The sequence below is a fragment of the Colossoma macropomum genome, unplaced genomic scaffold (genome assembly GCF_904425465.1).
Source record: "Colossoma macropomum unplaced genomic scaffold, Colossoma_macropomum, whole genome shotgun sequence".
Classification (NCBI taxonomy): domain Eukaryota; kingdom Metazoa; phylum Chordata; class Actinopteri; order Characiformes; family Serrasalmidae; genus Colossoma; species Colossoma macropomum.
In genome coordinates, this window is record NW_023494810.1 from 27179157 (window position 1) to 27201392 (window position 22236).

The 22236-nt window shown below is 40.5% G+C and overlaps 1 protein-coding gene across 4 annotated transcripts in view; it reads right to left on the bottom strand.

Annotated features, from left to right (window-relative positions):
* Positions 1-22236, bottom strand: part of cadpsa (Ca2+-dependent activator protein for secretion a) — a 192120-nt gene that overhangs the window by 158019 nt on the left and 11865 nt on the right. The window lies entirely within an intron of this gene.

Below are 22236 nucleotides of genomic sequence, written 5' to 3' on the forward strand. Positions count from 1 at the left end.
CAAAAGAAAAATACAAAAAAGGTAGGATATGGGCTTTAAAGTTTTCTTTCTTGCAGTGTATATACATACATACCGCAGTCCGTGATCAGCAGATAGATTCAAAATGAAATGAGGATGTTATTTTGACCTAAACCTCCTACTTTGAAAGACTGTGGCAGACGTAGCCCACTATTTTGTCTTCTTTCTTTTTCGCTCTCTCGCTGACTCACGCTCTCTCATGTTCTGTTGCACTCTCAGTACTGGGCACCAGCTGCTCTGGGCTGCATTTCCCAAACCCTTTAAAGCATAACGATCGCTGTTACATGGTAGAGCGAGTCTGTCTTTTGAACACGCTGTCTGCCATATAACGGTGGTCATTAGGCTGCAAACTTTTGGGAAACAAAGCCTCAGTTACTGCGATCAATCACTGTGTTGGCAAAAAGGATAATGCACTGAAGAAATGGTGCCATAAGAAGGAAACTGAGAGACAGCAATTGTGTTGATGTAATATATTTTATTCATGCACAACCAACACATTTGAATCATGTAAATTCAAAGCACTACGAAATGAATATTTCCTTTCTATGGATGTATTAAGTCAAAAAGGAATGTATGAAATGAGAGATGAAAACAAAGTAATTCAGAGTGGTTTGATGTGAAATGGTTCACTGTAGAGAAACATACTAACTCAGACTTCCTTATAGTGGTAGCGATAGGAACCAGGGCTCGTGATGTCTACAACACAAATATAGCCATTTTAATTACTATCTAAAACCAACAGTCAGCCTACATGTATCTTCTTAGTTTTTTATGAGATGTTGATAATGATAAAACATTCATAACCCAAAAAAACATGTTTTTGGCGGGGACTATTTTGCTGTACAGTGCCCTGCATTTACCTCACTATGATGAATGGATTTAAATACATATGTTTTAGGCATAACTTTATCTCAGAACTATCAGAAAATGATGTCTCATGCATCAGGCAGTGTATTCATAACCATTTAATGTAATAACATTCTGTGCACAGCCATATGGGACCTTCACTGTTGTATTTTGGGCCTTATAATGCACCACGTATTTTCATATATTTGAGCGACAGGTCTGTAATGCAGACAATCTGATTATGCAGCCATGCTGTTATAATACATGCAGAATGTGGCTTGTCGTTTTCATCCCTGAAAAAAACATCATCTAGAAGGCAGCAGATGTTGCTCCATAATGCGTATATCTCTTAGCATTAATGGTGCCTTCATAGATGTGCAAGTTACCCATACCCTAGGCACTAACAAAGCACCAGACAATGACAGACCCCGGCTTTTAAAGTTTATGCTGGTAACAACCTGGATGGTCTTTTTCTATGATCCATAGAAGATGATGTCTATTATTTCCAAATAATCTCACATTTTACAATCTTTCTAGGATTAAATTGCCTTGCCTCAACTAAATATAATAAAGAAAATTTATATATATTCTTTCTTCCAATTTTCTCCCCAATTTAGTGATATCCAATTCCACTCACTAGTTAGGACCCCAATCACATACCAGCTGATACCACCATCACTAGGAGGGAAAAGGCAAATGCAACTCATGTGAGGCCACATCTTTTTCTAACTTTTTGTCCTACCCACCCAGAAAAGGCCAGACCAGCTTTTCTACTTTCTTGGAATCCTGGCTGTTTTTCAGTCCCGCCCCCACCCACAAACGCAAGAATTCATCTCGCTCCCGCAGAAAATCCGAATCATTTGGCCTGCTCCCACCGCTGCCGATATGTCTTGGCCTGCTCTCACCTGTGCAGTTCTGTCAAGGCAAACTGATATCCAATATCCAACATAGTCTATGCACAAAAACACTATCCTCTGCTGAAATAACACAGCAGTCATGGTCATCAGCTCACTGTGAAGTAACTTCACCAAATGCCATTTATTCCCAGTAAACACAAAGCAGGAACTAAACCACAGAACGGTTATTCTTGGTGTTTTACTGGGCTCAGCAGCTGTGGCTGTTGGACTGAAGGCTCAGCCATCTCTGTAAGCTATAAGAGCTTGCTTGTGGTTCACAGGTTTGGTGGCTTTGCAAGTCTAGAATTCATTTGAACTGTTTTACTCTTATCCTTCTATATAGTTTATATATATGATTTAGTTATTATTCAATTTTATTAAAGCTATTCATTAATTTGAGGGATTTTTCTTCATGCACGCTTCAGCCCCTCCTGCTTGCAATGGGCTGGTTTCCCGCCTGCTCCTGGCAGCACTGAAAGTTAGTCCCGTGCCGCAAGATATTGTGGTGGGTCCCGCAAGTCCAGCGGGAATAAGCAGGAGTGCAGGCCTCTAGTGCCAACCTTAGAGGTTTTGTCCCATACAGATACAAGCCTTCAATGTTGTATTTAGATGGTAGATAAAATACACAGGAAAAAGGGAAACACAGAACAAAAATGACTCATATCATACAGTGAAGTTTCTAAACATCTGATAACGAAGTGTTAATAGAAGCAACTAAACTCTTTAGATGTCTAGGTTCTATCAGCACCACTGTGAACAATTCTGACTCAGTAAGTTTCTCTAGAATAAAAAAAAAAACATCAAACCACTCTGAATGATTTTGTTTATATCTTAATCATTTAATTATGCATTTTTTTATTAAAAAGGTAGAATTCCCCTTTATTGAGTGGCATGAGCTTGCCCATTTCATTTGTCTACACATTAAAAAGGCCCATATCCTACATTTTTCTTGTGTTTTATTTTTACCTTGACATGTGTTTATTAAATACATGTGAACGTCATCATTTATTTTTACATTTTCCAGTCTCTTTTTATCCCTTAGAACTAAACTTGTTACTGTGCCTTTAAGACTGATATACTGTAAGTAAATGACCTCTGTTCTACATGCTTGCCTGTACTGTATCTCATTCAAAAAGCATTCCTGGGTGAAAACTGGAACTGACTGAAATCCCTAAGAGCAGGGTCCTTTGGAGGCAGCAATGATGCATACAAGTCTGTAAAACAGTGCTGACTGTACCTAATAAGTGACATAAGCAGCTGCTTAGGGTCCCACAGCCACCAGGGGCCCCCCTTACCACTTTTGAGTTATTTCTGTACCATTATGTTGCCTAAGATGTATGAGTGAGAGGAAAAAAAGCAACTGGTTAATAATGTCTACACAAAAAAAACTTATGCATCTAGAGCCAGAAGACATAGAAGAAATAGGGAAGATGATGAGAAAAGATAAAGATAAAGGTATGTTTTGGCTTTTTTTGTTTGTCTGCTTAGGGCCCCCAAAAGGCTAGAAAGATCTACATCCAGGCAACACACAAACTTTTCCAACATTCTTTTTAGAATCAGTGTCGGGAGAAACTTTAAAGGTATTACTGGAAAATGCAGAACATCAAGAAACATTTAAGAGTCATTCCAGCCTTAAACTACACTTTACAGTGCAGCCTGGCATCCCTCAGCCTCACTGGATTGATAGAATTTGCAATTCGATACAAATGTCATCCTCAATTGACTAATAAATTCTGTCATTTGAGTAATCGATTTGCTCCATTGTAATGAATAACAGTCACTACAGTTATACAGCTATAAAATAAGATATAAATACAGTTATAAAATAAGCTCTTTAGCTTCCTACCAGTAATGTTAGCGATCTGCCTTCCGTCTGTATTCACCAGCTAACACATTTCAAAACAGCCCACCTGAAAGATCCACCCTAAATCGGTCATGGTTTTCCAAAAGTATCTCCCACCTTCAAGATATGTCATCAGGACAGAGTTGTCCTACCCTTTAAAGCGGAAAATCTCACAACAGAGACCGCTGCAGTATCGCAGGATGCGAGAGAGCCTGTTTACAACAATGCAGCGATTGTTATGTTTGTTTTATTTTGGGCCCTTTAACATGAATGTCAGTACAATTCAGAAGAAATATCTTGATTTTTCATAACTCATAAATACATGTAATAAAAAAAGCAGTTTTGTAACATAATATGAGAAAAACAGAAATAGTAATCAAGCAGTGCTCACTGAAGTAAATATATTTGCTTGCTAGGAACGCGCTCTAGACGCTGAGAAGGTAAGCTTCATTAACCCCCCCTCCCACCCATCCACCCACATTAGTAATAAACTAATTAGTAATTCCATTACTAATAATAACCATCAGAGAGATACCGGAATGCAGCTTTTCTTTCTTGCTTTCTATTTTTTAACCTCAGTGTCTGTGTAATGGAGGAAGCTGTGTTGTTTAAATAATCTTTTGTCCTAGACGGGCACAGCAAAGAATAAGCTTTTGATACGTGTCTGTGACGGTAAACAAGTATGGGCAGGTCTACCTCTGGGTTCTCCTGCCATCTGGTCACTCCTTTCAAAGCCTGTCACTCTCCATGAGTGTGTATGCATATTGATGTTCTTTCAAAGGGCCCAGGTGTTTGTCTTCAGTGTGTGTGGTCACAGCATTGAGGATAAAACGTATGAGCGCACACACATACACATACTGTTTTTTTTCTAAACATTGTGTCCACTCACTGTCCACTCTATTACACACTCCTACCTTGTTGGTCTACATTATAGATGAAAAATCAGTTAGAGTAGCTCATCTTTTGCTGAGTTGGTCATCCTCTAGTCCTTCATCAGTGGTCACAGGACACTGACATTTTTGGTTGGTGGACTATTCTCCGTCCAGCAGTGACACTGAGGTGTTTAAAAACTCCAGCAGCACTGCTGTGTCTGATCCACTCAGACCAGCACAACACACACTAACACATCACCACCACATCAGTGTTACTGCAGTGCTGAGAATGATCCACCACCCAAATAATACCTGCTCTGTGGTGGTCCCACAGGGGTCCTGACCATTGAAGAACATGGTAAAAAGGGGGCTAACAAAGTATGCAGAGAAACAGATGGACTACAGTCTGTAATTGTAGAACTACAAAGTGGCTCTATATGGTAAGTGGAGCTGATAAAATGGACAATGAGTGTAGATACAAAGAGGTGTACTTAACGAAGTGACCGGTCCATATATCTAAGTATGTACATGTAATACTAATAGGTCACATATGTAAGTACATATATATATAAGCCTAAGTGTAACCTTAACCTCACACACTTGCACACACACTGGTGCACAATAATACTAAAATCGGTATGAGTCTCTCTCTCTCCCTCTCTCTCTCTCTCTCTCTCTCTCTCTCTCTCTCTCTCTCTCTCTCTTTCTATTATCCTCCCTTAGGCCTCATGGCCTCAGATGGATCACCAGTGGCTGCATTAGGCATTTAGGTCCATTACTCTCATGCTGGCTCGAGTAATGACTATAAAAGAAAAGTCACTGGTGTAATGACCGCAGCAATTAAATCCCCTCCCTCCGAACGCTCCCATCATAGAAAGCTCTCCAGGCCACGATAACCCCATGCATTAATGACCAGCAGGGCGGCAGCGCTGAGGCTATCAGCTGCCTTCAGAAAACCACAATCTTCACAGCCTCATCTGTTCCTTCATGCTTTTCTAACGTGCTATTTCAGATTCTTAGATGGACAGATAAGAGCTAATAGGATTCTCTGAAAAATCCTTGAAATTGTTAATTATGTTTATGACTGCTCTCTAATCCAAATCTGAAAAATGGGTTTGAAAATGATGCACCCCATAGAATTAATTAAAACTATTAATCACCTCATAAGATGAAATCGTCCATTCTTCAGTCAATCTCTTGGTCTAGTATGCTAATTTGTATATCCTTGCTCCACCCACAAATGTGTTCTTACATGGCAACTGTTCATTTAGGTTTCAGATTAGATTTACTTCAAAACAGTGAGTTTCCAGTTTAAAGTCCCATCAGCTGGACTGTGTTGATAGTCACAACTGGACTGGAAATGACAATGAATTTGCCCTCATGCAAACAGGTAAAATAAAAACAAAACTAATAACATAGTCTAAATTTGGGTATGGCGAAAATTGAGCATCCATGCTCTGCCTAGAAATGTGTTCTTTCATAGAAAATGTTGTTAGGTTGGACAAACACTGGCAAAAAAATCCATTCAACCTAATGTGAAGCTGTATCAATATTTGTCTAAATGCTCAAATTTAGAATGCATTATTACATATAAAAGATATCTATACTCACCAAGCCCTTTATTATGAACATCTCCATGTTTCTTGGTTAAATCGGTAGAATGATCCATATAGCATAAAATATGCCTACTGTGGGAACAAAAGCTTGTATCTCCAAAATGATGACTACAGGAGAAGGAGAAAGCATACTTTACTTTTGATGTAAGTTAATGGAACCAGATGTTTTTCCCAGTAATTTTGGACTGTTTCTTTTGCTTCATTGATCATGAAATTTACAAACGATGTAAGGGGCAACAGGTACTTTCAAAATATTTCAAAAACTGAAAAACAACAAAAATTGAGCTTTTGTTTCAACAGCAGCAATATGTTCATTCTCCCATTCGGTGGGAGGTGGAGTTTCTGGGGGGCCAAATCAAAGGTCCTCACAGGCCAATGCTTATTCTATATATAACCCTTAAAACCCCTCTGTTGAGAGTGTAGTTACCCCCCTAAAACATAGTTCTGTTCCAATTTGAATAGTTTACTTGTTTGAGTCAAGTACCATTTCTCATTAGGTTGAATGAGATTTTTGCCAGCATTCTGTAAAGGCTTTGGGGGGGAGCATGGACAGATCAATTTGAAAACGATCATTGACCCTATGGCCTGCTAGCCTGAGTGTATTTGAGCCAGATTTAGTAAAGCCATTCCTCCGTCCTTCAGTAATTCCTGGATGTGCACCGCCTCCGCTTAGAGACGCATCCATCACAGTGTTAAGTGTGTGGCTCAGACAGCAGCTTGAAAAACTCACTGAGTTTTATTGCCACCGGCACATGCTGCTGCTACTGCTGCTGCCGGGGGCTGCAGGCTTCAATAGATACAAGTAATGATGCTCACTCTCTCTCTCTCTTTCTCTTCCTATCTCTCTCACTCTCTCTCTCTCTGTCTCTCTCTCTCTCTCATTCTCTGTCTCTCTTTCTTCCTCTCCTCCCTCTCTGTCCTTTTCTCTTTCCTGTTTTGCTCTCTATCTCTCCTTTGCATCTCCCTCTCTTTCTCTTTCTCATCTATCTCTTTTTCTCTCCTTGCCTCTCTCTCCTTTTATTTCTCTTCCTGTCTTCTTTTCTCGCTCTCCCTTTCTCATGTCCCTCTTTTTCTGCCCTGTCTCTCATTTTTCGCTCTCTTTCCCTCTCTCTCTCTTTCCCTCATCCATCTCTCTCTTCTCCATTCTCTCTCTCACTTTATTTCTCTTCCTCACTCTCATTCTCCCTCTCTTCTCTTTATCTATTCTTGTCTTCCCCCTCTTTCTATTCTCTTTCACTCTCTCTTTCTTTCTATTCTCTCTCTGTATCTATTTGTTTCTCTCCCCTTTTCTCTCTCTTTTCTCTCTATTTCTGTCTCTCTCTCATTACTATTGCTACATTTTCTCTCTTTCTCCCCTCTCTTTCTTCTCTTCTCTCTCTGTTCTTATCTCTTTCTTTTTCTCTCTCATTCTCCCTCTTTCTCTTTTCCTGTGCCTCCCCCCTCTTTTCCCTTTTTTCTCTTTCATCCTCTCCCTTTCTATCTCCTCTCTCTCTCTCTCTCTCTCTCTCTCTCTCTCTCTCTATCTATCTATCTATCTATCTATATATATATATATATATATAGATCTATATCTATATATAGATCTATATCTATCCATCTATATATCTCCCTTTCTCTCTTTTATCTCTATTGCTCTCTCTCTCACTCTCACTCTCTATTCTCATCTCTCCTTTTTTCTCTTTCTCTTTCATTCTCTCTCTTTTCCTCCTCATCTCTTTTTCTCTCTCTTCTCCAGTCGCTTTCTACTAAGGCATCCAGAGGCAATGTAACAGATTTAAACAATGAAGTCTCCATTATTCTAGACACAAGTGAGCGGTGCTTTCCAGCTTTTCCATCTGCTGATAGTAAACCTGACACACACACACACACACACACACACACACGCACGCATTCACATTTACTCACTCGGCCTGAAATCTACCTCACACCTGCCTATCCCCGTGGTTACTATAGAAACAGACAACTCACGGGTAGTGGCCGAGCCGGCACGTCACACACTGAGCTACTAAATCCTCACTATAGCATCGGAGGAGTGTGTGCTCTCCCGTGCCTGGGGGGAGGGGGAGCGAGGCATGCGGGGGTGGGGAAGCGTACATATGGGATGGAGTCCACATCCCCCAGTTGTATTGTTGTAGCAGAGCCGAAGGCCAACCTTTAAGCCACCCTGCATGAGGGAGTACTGACATCTGCACAGTAAAAAAGTGTTTAGAGTGCTACAAGCCAGGGATCGGCAACACAAATGATTTACTTTTTCTATTCGATACCAAGGCAGATATGCTGATACCAATACCGATGCTTTGAAAAGTGCGTATAAAAAAAGGGGAAATGTGTATTTTCTACAGAAAAATTGATAATGCAGATATCATTGTTTTATTACTATTACCTATTTCGAGATTCTCTATCCAGACCTTTTGTTAAAAGGACATTCTGGTAAAAATAAAACATGTTACCACTGCTACGTCTGCTGTAAACATGCCTAATCTGCTCCTTCAGTGGTGTCACAATGGTCCCAAGACTGAGATCTTTCTTTGTGAAGACTACAAAAACCCCCTTCTGATGATGCATTTTGAAGGTGGGAGGAGATTTTGAAAACTAGAAGCGCTTTGTGGCAGATACACAAGCTGTCTGAAACTTCTCTCCTTATATAAGTTGAGCATTACAAGCGTTCCCAATCATATTTCAAGCAGTGGCCAGTCTGCTCATTTATAATGTCTCTGATGTAAACAGTGACTGTTTGCGCTGGTTGTATTGAAGGGATACCGTCGCCAGTATTCAAATCAACCAACCATTGGTAAACGTTTAAACCATAAACCAAAACACATTATGTAACGTGACAGAAAGCGTCAGACACTCGTGGTAAAATCCAAAAGATGAGGCTTTAATATCAGTGGGGTTGGCAAAATTTGCGGTCAGTATACATGCATGGGTCAAATCAACAGGGCAAACATAACCAGACAGGCAAAGACAAGAGGCAAAAACCAGGAATCCAGAACGTAGTCCAAAACACAATAAAGCCAATCGAAAAAGACACAAGAGAAACGCTCAGTAGCTCTACTAGAGAAGCAATACCTCGCAATCATCCTAAGCTAAAGCCCGGGCTTAAATACTAAACTAACGAAGTCACATGACAAGCCACACAGGTGAATAAGATCAATACTCAGGAGAGTTAGAACAATGGTTGGTTGAGTGCTGAGGTTTTAGCCTAAAGCTTAAAAGCGTTAGCCTAACGCAAATTTATGGAAAATGACTGAAATTCTGATTAGCCTAAAATTCTCTAAGAAAAAACAAAGCAAGTGTCAACGCATGTGCTGAATGGCACTGCTTGAACCTGCTGGAGTGAAACTGCTGGCATTAAACTGTGGCTCTGCGGACAGATATTATTGGAATAGTTGTATTGCATATGTACCCAGAGCATGCTGGTTATTGTATTGAGACAAAAAAACAAAAAGGATACAAAATTGTGAACTCAGATGAGGCTGAGGGATGCGATGCTGCACTACAGAATACTGCACAGCAAAACAAATAACATTAAATGCTAGTTTTAGGCTGGAATATCCCTTCAATCTAACTTAAGAAATCCTAATTTTGAGCCATGTCTGCTGATCCGTTCCTCATATAATGTTCAAACTATGTAAAGGGCAGCTTGCCTTTTCAAACAGCGTGAAAAATAAACAATGAAATAATAGATACCATATTGGGATTTCCCTATCAATTCGTTGGACCCCGCTACAAACGCTGCTGGTTTGAGCTTCCGTTGAGAGAGACTGGCTGTAAGTACGGAGTCACACACATATTGCTAAAACCAGCGATTAGAAATGGTTTATTTTCCATTTTGTGTCAGACAGTAACAGCATATTTGGTGTGTTTAATCCAGTCATGCAAGCGTGAGTCTGCCTACACTAGACGCGTATTTTGGAGCAATTGCTAGTGATTTAGTTTCTCATGCTGATTAAGCTCTGTTAAAAATATCATTCTTTCAATTTTGGGTCTGTGAACCATTTCTAATCCCCGCATGAAACTGTAATTTAATGTAGGAGGGCTGGTAGAGAGACTGGTTACTCATCTTTCCTGTGTATAGTGCCTGAAAAGAGCCTTTTCTTTAAGTGTGTACTTTGCAGCACACTTCTTTGTAGTGTATGCTTCTAATAACTGTTGTATCTAATAATGTAGCGCTGCTATAGAGTGCTGTTTCTTCAAGTGGACATGCTCATCATGTCTTCTCTCTGCAAAGTGCTATTCTTCATAGTGCACACTCTGTACAGAATGTTTTGTCTTAGTTTACTCTCTCCACATAGTGTACACTTCTTGCAAAGTGATGCTCCTCTCAGTCTACACCTACAAAATGCTGTTATTCATAGTGTACTCTCCCAACAAAATGCTCATCCTGATCCTGTTCACTTCCTCAACAGTGCTGCTGCTCATAGCACATACACTACACACATTGTGGTTGCACAGTGTACTCCTCCTTAAAGAGTGCTGCTCCTCATAGTGTACTCCTCCTTAAAGAGCACTGCTCCTCATAGTGTACTCCTCCTTAAAGAGTGCTGCTCCTCATAGTGTACTCCTCCTTAAAGAGTGCTGCACCTCATAGTGTACTCCTCCTTAAAGAGCGCTGCTCCTCATAGTGTACTCCTCCTTAAAAAGTGCTGCTCCTCATAGTGTACTCCTCCTTAAAGAGTGCTGCTCCTCATAGTGTACTCCTCCTTAAAGAGCACTGCTCCTCATAGTGTACTCCTCCTTAAAGAGTGCTGCACCTCATAGTGTACTCCTCCTTAAAGAGCGCTGCTCCTCATAGTGTACTCCTCCTTAAAAAGTGTTCCTCCTCATAGTGTACTCCTCCTTAAAGAGTGCTGCTCCTCATAGTGTACTCCTCCTTAAAGAGTACTGCTTGTCATAGTGTACTCCTCCTTAAAGAGTGCTGCTCCTCATAGTGTACGCCTCCTTAAAAAGTGTTCCTCCTCATAGTGTACTCCTCCTTAAAGAGTGCTGCTTGTCATAGTGTACTCCTCCTTAAAAAGTGCTGCTCCCCATAGTGTACTCCTCCTTAAAGAGTGCCGCTCGTCATAGTGTACTCCTCCTTAAAAAGTGCTGCTCCTCATAGTGTACTCCTCCTTAAAGAGTGCCGCTCGTCATAGTGTACTCCTCCTTAAAAAGTGCTGCTCCTCATAGTGTACTCCTCCTTAAAGAGTGCCGCCCGTCATAGTGTACTCCTCCTTAAAGTGTGCTGCTCCTCTTTAAAGAGTGCTGCTCCTCATAGTGTACTACTCCCTAAAAAGTGATGCTCCTCATAGTGTGCTCCTCCTTAAAGAGTGCTGCTCCTCATAGTGTACTCCTCCTTAAAGAGTGCCGCTCGTCATAGTGTGCTCCTCCTTAAAGAGTGCTGCTCCTCATAGTGTACTCCTCCTTAAAAAGTGATGCTCCTCATAGTGTACTCCTCCTTAAAGAGTGCTGCTCCTCATAGTGTACTCCTCCTTAAAAAGTGCTGCTCCTCATAGTGTACTCCTCCTTAAAGAGTGCTGCTTGTCATAGTCTACTCCTTCTTAAAAGGTGCTGCTCTTCATAGTGTACTCCTCCTTGAAGAGTGTTTCTCCTCATTGTGTACTCCCCTTTAAACAGTGTTGCTCCTCATAGTGTACTCCTCCTTAAAGAGTGCTGCTCCTCATTGTGTACTCCCCTTTAAACAGTGTTGCTCCTCATTGTGCATGCCTCCTTAAAGAGTGCTACTCCTCAGAGTGTACGCCCCTGTAAAGGGTGCTGCTCCTCACAGTGTGCTCCTCCTAAAGGGTACTGCTTCTCATAGTGTACTCCTCCTTAAAGAGTGCTGCTCTTCATAGTGTACTGCTCCTTAAAGAGTGTTGCTCTTCATTGTGCACTCCTCCTTAAACAGTGTTGCTCGTCATTGTGTACTCCTCCTTAAAGAGTGCTCCTCCTCATAGTGTACTCCCCTTTAAAGAGTGCTGCTTCTCATAGTGTACTCCCCTTTGAAAAGTGCTGCTCCTCACAGTGTACCCCTCTTTAACGAGTGCTGCTCCTCATAGTGTATGCCCCTTTAAAGGGGGCTGCTCCTCATAGTGTACTGCTTCTTTTGCTGTGCTCTTACACCCAGTGTATGCTCCCTACAATATGCTGTTCCTCCTACTGTGCTGTTCCTCTCAGCGATTGCTCCTTACAAAGTGCCGTTCCTCATACTGTTCCTTATGCTGGGCTGTTCCTCACAGTGTACATTCCCTACAAACCACTGTTTCTCATACTGTGCTGTTCCTCTCAGTGTACACTCCCTACAAAGTAATGTTCCTCATACTGTGCTGTTCCTCATAGTGTGCTGTTCCTCTACACTCCCTACAAAGTAATGTTCCTCATACTGTGCTGTTCCTCATAGTGTGCTGTTCTTCTCAGTGTACACTCCCTGCAAAATGCTGTTCCTCATGCTGTGCTGTTCTCCACAATCTGCTCTTCCTCTCAGTGTAGACTCCCTAAAACATGCTGTTCTTTACACTGTGCTGTTCCTCATAATGTACACTCTCTACAAAGTGATGTTGGTCACTGTGTATACTTCCCACAAAGTGCTGTTCCTCACAGTGTGCTGTTCCACACAGTGTACACTCGCCACAAAGTGCTTTCCTCTCATTGTACACTCCCTAGAAAGTGCTGTTTCTCATAATGTACACTCCCTACTAAGTGTACACTTCCCTACAAAGTTCTGTTCTCATTATTGTATCCTCCGTGAAGCTCTTCATGCTCTGTAGAGCGTTACATTTGGTTTTGTTTGACAGGTGAGCCAAGAGACCATGTCTGTCGTTTTTTTCCTCTCTGTTTACCAGAGGGTGCGGAGAGACAGAGAGAGAGGAGAGAGAGAGAGAGAGAGGGAGGAGAGAGAGGGAGACTGATGGTAATCTAAACGTCTCTCAGACAGAAATGAAGACAAATGCGACCGTCTTCCTCGACTCACAATTTAGTGTAAAATGAAAATTACACAACATTACAGGAGATGAATTAATGTTATTTCCCGCCCTTAATGACACTCCGAACGAGGAGAGCGATGTCGTCAGTTATATCTTTAATGACAAATTCGCACAGGCTTAACGGCTACACTCTGAGTGCAGGGAGGCCGGTGTGAAGTGGCTACTCGAAATGCTTTAACAGACACATGATGCCACTGTCTGACCGATCTAGTGCAGAGAAAAGCCGTCCACTCTGTTATCTGTACAGGTCTATTGCTTTCGCTTTTGTAAATTGATCTTTTCATCTGAGTCGGCGTCGACTCTAACCTTGTTTTTTATTATTATTGTTGCATCGCACATTCATTATTTCACGGTTGTAGAAATGGATTGTTTACTCTCCGCAATATTCATTCATGACAACATGCTTAATTAAAAAGTCCCCAGTCTCAAGATATTAATGTAATCTGCATCTTATTTTTGCAGAGTGATGGCTTAGCATTGCAAATACAAATAGGCAAATAATGTGGTCTGCTGAGGATTCACTGCTGACGGAGTGCGGTCAGCTTGAGTTAAACAACCGATTTTCTTGGACTAAACAGAGTGGGCGTACACTGTGTGTGTGTGTGTGTGTGTGTGTGTGTATGTGTGTGTGTGTTGCGTGGGTGGGGGAGGCTGGAGCGAGGCCCCATTAGTGATCAGAGAGCCTGAGGACGAGAAAGTCACAGAGACTCGCTCCTTTAATGCCCAGTGCACTATCCCTCTTTCTCTTTCTCTTTTTCTCTTTCTCTCGTTCCCCATTTCTCTTCCATGGTCTCTCTCTCCCTCTCTCTCTCTCTCTCTCTCTCTCTCTCTCTCTCTCTGCTGTGTTACATTGCGTTACATGTGTGTTTAATGTCCACTGGCCTATCAGTGCCTTTCTTTCTATCTTTCTTTCTTTCTTTTACTTTTTCTTCTCTCTATCTTTCATTCACGTTACTTTTTCTACCTTTTTCTTTCTCTCTCTTTCCACTTCTCTTTTAATTCTTGTACTCTTTCTGCCTCTCGCACTTTCTCTCCTTTTCTCTCCCTCTGTCTCTTCCTTCTCTTCCTCGCTTTCTCTCCTCTCTCTCCCTCCCTCTATCTCTCACTTTCTCTCCCTGCCTCCCTCTCAGTCTCTCTTCCTTTGTCTTCTATCTCTATCTCTCTTTCTCTTCTCTCTCCCTGTTTCCCACTCATTCTCTCTCTCTGTCCTTTCTCTCTCTCTCTCTCTCTCTCTCTCACTCTCCCTCCCTGCCTCTATCTCTTGATTTCTCTCCCTGTCTTCCTCTCATTCTCTCTCCCTCTGTTGTATCTCTCTCTCTCTCTCTCTCTCTCTCTCTCTCTCTCTCTCTCTGCTTTGTTACATTGTGCTACATGTGTGTTTAATATCCACTGGCCTATCAGTGCCTCTCTTTTTTTTTCTTTCTTTATTTTACTTTTTCTGTCAATCTCCCTTTCTTTTATTTCTTTTACTCTTTCTGCCTCTCTCCCTCTCTCCTATCTCTCTGTCTCTCTTTTCCTCTTCCTCCTCCCTCTCTCTCGTTTCCCCTGTCCTCCCTCTCTCTCTGCTTTGTTACATTGTATAATATGTGTGTCCATTTGCCTATCAGTGCCTTTCCTTCTCTCTCTCTTTCTTTCTTTCTTTCTTTTTTCACTTTTTCTTCTCTCTTACTTTCTTTCACTTTCCTTTTTACCTTTTTCTTTTTCTCTCCCTTTCTCTTTTATTTATTTTACTTTCTGCCTCTCCCTCCGTCCCTTTCTCTCCCTCCCTCCCTCCCTCCCTCCCTCCCTCCCTCCCTTTCTCTCCCTCTCTCTCTCTCTCCCTCTATCTCTCCATTTTTCTCCCTAACTCCCTCTTATTCTCTCTCCTTCTGTCTCCTATCTCTCTCTTTCTCTCTCTTATCCCTCTCTCTCTCTCTCTTTCTCTCTCTCTCTCTCTCTCTCTCTCTCTCTCTCTCTCACTGTTTTGTTACAGTGTTGGTTGTATTGTATGTGGGAGTTGACGGTTGACAGGACTGTAAAAGCTGTCATCCAGAAAGAAAGCGAGCAGACTGAGGCTTTACAATTCGGCCTGCTGACAGCACGCTCCGCTCTTTGTGAATGTGCATGTGTGCATGTGTGTGTAATGAGTGCGCGTGCATGCCTGAGTCGAATGCGTGTGTGTCTATATGTGTCCATGTACTTGCGCTCTTTAGATGATTGTAGTGGACGCAACCTTTCCACAGAAAGCTATGCTGAAAGGAACATGATGACACTGCATCACTGCACAGTAACACACACTCTATATGTACAGTATGTGCCTGTGTGTGTGTGTGTGCGTGCGGCATGACTCAGTCGGCTAAACTTAGCCACTTTTGGTTTGCTGTGTGCCTTTATTTAAAAGTATATTGGCTTTGCACATGACTTGCCTTGTTTCAAAACTTCTTCATGTACCGACCAACAGTAGTCATCCAAAATGATCCTGTTCTTTTAACTTCTATTAAAAGTTAAAGATGTTTCTTACTGTAAAATTGACATTTTTTAAACATTAAGTTTTCTTCCAGCAGCAACAATATACAGTGGTGAATCATGACTATTGAAGGCAGTTCAGTTCAGGCCATAAATATTAAAATTCAGCCAAAAACAAGGGAAAAAACACCACTTTCAAAAGAAAAAAATGTACTAAACTGTCTCTGGGGTGGTACTCCTCACATCACTGAGGTGGTGCTCTCAAGGGTACATATTCAATATTGTTATTTAGGGAACATAATTGTACCATATTCCATTGTAATTATATTCCTTAAGTTGCATTGACTTCCTATGTTCTTCACTCCAGGCTTTACATTTTCTTTTTCTATTTAAGAGGGTTTGAAACACACAAATATGCTCTTTACCTCTGTGAAGGTGAAAGGATTGTACATTTAAAATGTATTTAAGGTACACATTTGGACTTTAAAAACACGGTTGTACTTTTAAGGGTACAATAAAAAAGTGTACGTGTACCATTTTTTCTCGACAGTGTATGATAATGCAAATGTCTGCTAGCACACCTATGGGACTCTAGTAGTATATTAGTACAAATCTAATGCAGGTTCACATGACCATTTGTTGGCTGTACGTTACATACGGACATTTGAAGCTTGTGAAAAACACTGCATATGTTTTCTTTAGGTTTAGCATTTTATTTTAGACCAAAAGTGCAATTAAAGCAGAAAAATAAGGCCTGACAAACTTCACTTCCAGTGCAGACAGATGCTGGGGGTTATTTTGTAGTTAGGTAGCTCTTGAGCTGCTATGTTTGTACTTCTAGCCAAGATAATTTTAGTTTTACTGAATCATTATTTTACTAAAGTAACAATGCTTTTACATGAGGCTACTCTATGCACACATTTAATTTCTAATGCATTGAACTTTAGAGCTGTTACCTTTTGCTATACTATTAAAACCTAGTTGCAAAAATGCATAATTACATACATGGTTAGTTACATAAGAAATTACATTGTTCAGGTTTGAAGTTGCAATTGTGACTTTTTCCTATTTCCCAATGTCAAACAATAACAAAAACAGCAATAAAAATAACTTTTTATCATATTAAGGGGTCTTAAACCCCTTAAAATCCCAGGCTTATTACAGAATTACAGAAGGCTTATTATTATGCTACTACATGGAATGCAATGCAAATAGTTATTCTTACATCACAGAAATATACAACACGTTTGACCACTTCTTGGCCATTTATGGGTTTAACCTTCAACCAAATTCCTATTAAAAGCAACTGAACTTTAAGTTGAATGTAATAAGTCATATGAAGTTTAGTCCTTAATCTAAAACTAAACTTAAACATGATTCTATTCCTAACGCTGTGTATAATCGTCAGGATGATTATTTGCTAATAATTTAAGTATGTATAGACAATCTATGGGGACTCTCCAAACAAACTGACCAAATAATTCATATCAAATTACATCATGCTTTTCTGATTTAAGATTTAAAATGATAAGAAGTATACTGTAGATGTGAATTTAATCTTCAGTGATAAACAGTTTCAGGCCTAACTGGTCATTCAATTCTATCGCAGCTATCTCCTTTTACCAATCTCTCTCTCTCTCTCTCTCTCTCTCTCTCTCTCTCATCCATTACATAACAGCCTGGAGAGAAAGAAGGCAAATGGATGTGTAATCCCAGATTACAAACACAGCCCACAAAGAACGCACAGAAGAGTTCATCGGCGCGCAGCTATTGAATGCCTCAAGTCAATCACTCACTAACACATGCACACACACACACACACACACACACACACACACACACACACACACACATAAAAAATACACACAGTTTATCTGTATACTGTACCGTACTGGGCCAAACTGTGACTTTTAGTGCTAGGCCTTCATTTTGAGTCATACATATGAAAAACAAGGAAACCACCCCCCACCCCCACTACGATTGCTGCTAGCCCCTCTGAGGGATTCTAGTAATACATTGGCATTAAGCTAACAGTGATCCACATGAAAATTTTTTGCCTGTTATAAATTAAACATGAACATCTAAAGCTAGTAAAGATCATTCCATGTTTTCTTTGAAGCTTGTAACAGACATTAATATATATTTCACCTTATAGCTGTTTTAAAGTGACTCCTTTAATAAAGAGCTCTGAGCTTTCAATTTTACATTAACTGAGTGAAGCGCATTGGTCAGGATACCACTCGTACACAGTCAGTGGCATATCTAAGATTTCCAGAAGGCCAGAGTTTTTTCTCAAAAAAAATCATCCTGCCCATTGTAAAACATGATTGGTTGATTTCACAGTCAGTTCTTAATTATGCTAATAGTTAATATGACACATAAGGCCTTCAGTTCAGTTCCTGAGGTCCTAACCAATGAGAGAGCTCACTTGCCTGTATCTACCTAGATACCATAGAGGAAACATTGGATAACTGTCCATTGGGCATTTCAAGAATTAAACCCTTTTGTTTCCAACCAGAACTTAATGAACTTTATATACTGAATGTATATAAACATGTGGACTGTGTGTGAACATAAAGCAAACAATATCAATGTGTTTGACCTCCAGAAGAGACTGAAATTGCATTTTTTTATAGCTACTGTGAGTCAAATATAACAAGCCTGATGATTCTATTAAATAAACATGAACTAAAATTACAGACATTTATTACAGACATTATGTATTTATGAGCTCACAGAAATCATTACACCTTCTCTGAAGGCCTAGAAGGCTCTGAGGGTTCTCCGCCGCTATATTTATAGAACATCTCCATCTCCTGTACACTGTAGTAAAAAAATGACGGTAACGTATATCAAACATATACTGCCACATACAGTGAGGTATAGCAAGAGAATGACGAAATCTGAAATAACTCGACTCTCCTTACTGTTTCACTTTATACTTCTACAAGGTCTAGTTAACTCTTCCTGAGATTTCCTGTCTGGCATGAATAAATGTCATGTGTTTGTTTTACTGTAGTTGTAGTTGCTAGGCATCTCTGATGAAACAGGCAAAACTGGATGGGGTCCCTCAGGCTTGTTTCTCCAATAATACACAGTCACGTTGTTCTATCTAGGCATGGTAGAAACACAGAGCTTGAACACATCAACACAATCAAACAACCATTGTAGAGTGACCTGCTGTCTATTTTAATATCAATCCATGTCATTTACTGCCTCCATGTACAGTACCGTCTTCTGAGAAAATGATTCGGAAAGCTGTTTATCTGGACAGTAAGTGTTTATTTGTTATAAATAATAACACTAACTAGAATAAAAACAAGTAAACAAATACACAACACATCGTGATTAGATATGCGGGAGTGTGTTAGCTCAACCAAGACCAGACCTCTCCTTAAGGAAGTCCAATATTTACAGTTACCATCTAATACCTTTCACTAAAGCCACTTTTTACTGCATGGTATGACTCGACTCAACTCTACTCGCTTTTGGTTATAGTACCCCGACAATGTAGCAGGTCATCATGGCAATGCGGCATGAAACTGTCATGAATCAGTTGTTCGAAAGAGGCTGATGGCAGCAAGATAAAATACTGCTGAAAGAAAAACAGAAGAGTTTGGGAAATACTATAATAGACTCAAACATCAAGCTCAAGAGGCTACGCTAAACTGGTAGCTAGCGTTAGCATATGTGTTTAGCGATTCTCTCCGACCAATCAGTAGTCTGTAGTGTTTTTACGTCACTTTTTGGTTTCAGCTCAGCTCGCTTGGAACCAAAAATAGCACCCGGTACCAGGTACCAGATTGGTCTAGTGGAAAACCAAAAAAAAGCCAAGAGTCAAGACGAGCCAGTACCATGCAGTGGAAAAGCGGCTTGAGTACCATTCACTCTCCAGTCCAGACAATCCATATATGGAAAAAGCTGCAAAAACAGCCCATTCTGCACTCACTGTTTTCATGCCCAACACATTTACATATATCCCCCTATTCAGTCTACAACAGTTTAGCTCCGCCCATTCAAATTGAAGTTATACGGAGTGTTCCAGCTCTGAGTGCTTTTCAAATGAGACACAATACAGAGCAGCCAATCAGAACAAGGATCAGTGAACAACTGGTGGGAAACAGCTCCTTTACATTATTATAAAAAAAATTTTACTTGCTATTAGAACTTGTTATTAATTGTTAGTAGCTGTGCATTGTGAGGATCTTTCACAGTGGAAGGCTATCTGATGTTTAAATGCAAAGGCCGTTTCACTTTTATCCTACATATTTCTTGCAGTTTTTGTCCACTTATGGTCCACTTATGACATTTGTGTGAGTTTAGGTACCAAAAAGAGTGATAATTCATTTTTACATGACTATCTTCCAACTTATCTTTATCCCTTTAACTTAAATAAGCTGTTTTGGTTACTGTGCCTTTAAGACTGATATATGTAAATGAGCTCTGATCTGACTGGCTACCCTGTATTGTGCTTCATTCGGAAACATGCACTGTACATGCAATCTATAGCTTGGGCGAGATGTAAATCAGCCCCGTCTTAGCCTTTTTATTTTGCTTATGACCTTTTGATGGTGCTGTTGTCCACAGAAGTCCAAAATAATCAGCTTCTAGTCAATTACTGACCGTTATTAGTTATAATGATGTTGATGCCAAAAATGAAAACTTTATTTCGATGCCCCTTTTCTCTGAAAGAGAGGGAGGGCTTAGCCCCAGTAGCCCTTTTATACCAGCTGGCCCTGACATAAGCTATGTATGGTTGTAAGGTTTTATGTACCCCATTAAAAATAATGTTATGCAATGTCAAAAAGTGGGAATAGCTTGTCCACCCGTCCCTCCCTTCTCCCAACCCCTTGGATTAGCACAAATGTCTTGGGCCAAATTGCAGAGCCATAGTGAACAACCGCTGGAAATTCCTTTTAATCTAGGCTTAGGTTTAATCTGAGTCTGCGAAACTGGCCCTAGATGACATGTATGGACACTTTATTAGCTCACTATTAAATAATGTGAGGTGGTCACGAAGGCGTCAAGAACCTACAAAATGCCGTAGCTGTTTATTTCCATTGTTTACATAAATTTTTTGATCATTACAAAAAACTACCTCCTGTTTGGCTGCCAAGGAATGAACATCACTGACTTTCAGTGCCGCCTGACCTGAATCAGCTGCAACAGCGATAATATCTGCAATACACAGCGCTAGCATTTCAAGTGACTGACTGTGTACTGAGTCTCACATTAATTCCCAAATTCCCAGTGCTCTTTCCACTCCCACAGGAACCATGATATGTTTATGAGAGCCAACCTGCCAGTCAGGCAGAGAATAGCCTAATGATGTCTCAGCGTAATGCAAGAATGCTCAGCACTGAAAACATCATTTGCTTCTAAGAATGCAGATAGCAGAGCTCAAACCATTTCACACTGTCCCTCAAAAGCACCAACTGGTCTTCTGTGATTGTACGCATGATTTGAAGATGCAAATCAATGGCTATTCAACTAAGTAAAACATCCATTCTTACATTACTGTCAAAGATTTTACTGTTTTCAATGTAGCTTCAAATATTTTGTGGATACATGTATAAAAAGGTTCTAATACAGTTCAAGGTGACTCTACAGCCTCATACAGTACTGTGCAAACCCTTCATTTATGTACTTTCCAGTCAAAACAGCCATTAAACACAAGCTGTTCATTTTTGAGGGGATATTTCTGGGGAGTTTAGGCACAAGATAATCCACTTGCATAAGGAAGGGGAAAGTAAAAGACAAACAAGTAAAAAAAAAAACAGGAGTTTCCAAAACTGCCCAAGAAAAGATGTAGAAAAATAGGGCTCCTATCAACCATGCAAGACCTGGTGGACCATCAAAACTGTAAAGACTAGGTAAACACCCCTTTCATCTTTGAGAAAGAGGAGAAAATCAAGCTCTTGCTTCAGATCTGAAAAAATCTACAGGGGCTTCAGTCCATCTTTCCACTGTGAGAAGGCTCAACTGGGTTTGAAAGGATGTGTAGCTCTCAAGAAGCCATTACTGAGAAAAGGACCTAAGTGTCACTGAATAGGTTTGGGAATTACTTGGAAGCAGAAAGTGCAACCAACTTCTAAGACTGAACTTCAGAGACGTGGAAAAATATCCCTGCACATTTCTTTGAAACACTGAAAGCAAGTATCCTGAAATGAATCAAAGCTATAAGGGCAAAGGTTGGACACACTAATACCGAAGAATATCATATTTAGTTGTTGAGGCTTTGGTGTAATCAGAGAATGACAGCGACTCTTAGCTTTTACAACACTTTCACTGAACCTTAACACGTTGCTATTGTCATATTTCTCTATGTTTGTCTTGCTGTGTCTTTTTAGCTCAGCTAATCCTGTGTTCATCTTGGGCAATGCACAGCTAACCCTCTTGATTTAGCTCATGAAGGGCTTTATAATTAGCTGCTCAGTTGAATCAGGTGTGTTAGAAGACATGCATTAAAGTGTTCAGGCCGACGGTGCTGCAGGACCAGACCTGAGGAACTGAATATGGCATTACAATAAACAATTACGTTAAGCAGGACCAGAGACCATGGCAGCAATTGTACTAATTAGACTCTCCTTTCATAGCCTATGTGTGAGAGAGAGAAAGAGAGAGAGGAAAGATTGTCGCGCCGATTATACTAATTAGACTCTCCTTCCACTGTTTGCGTTGAGCGTGTGTGTAGCAAAGAGGCAGAGTGAGTGTGAAAGGGCAAGAGAAAGAGAGAGA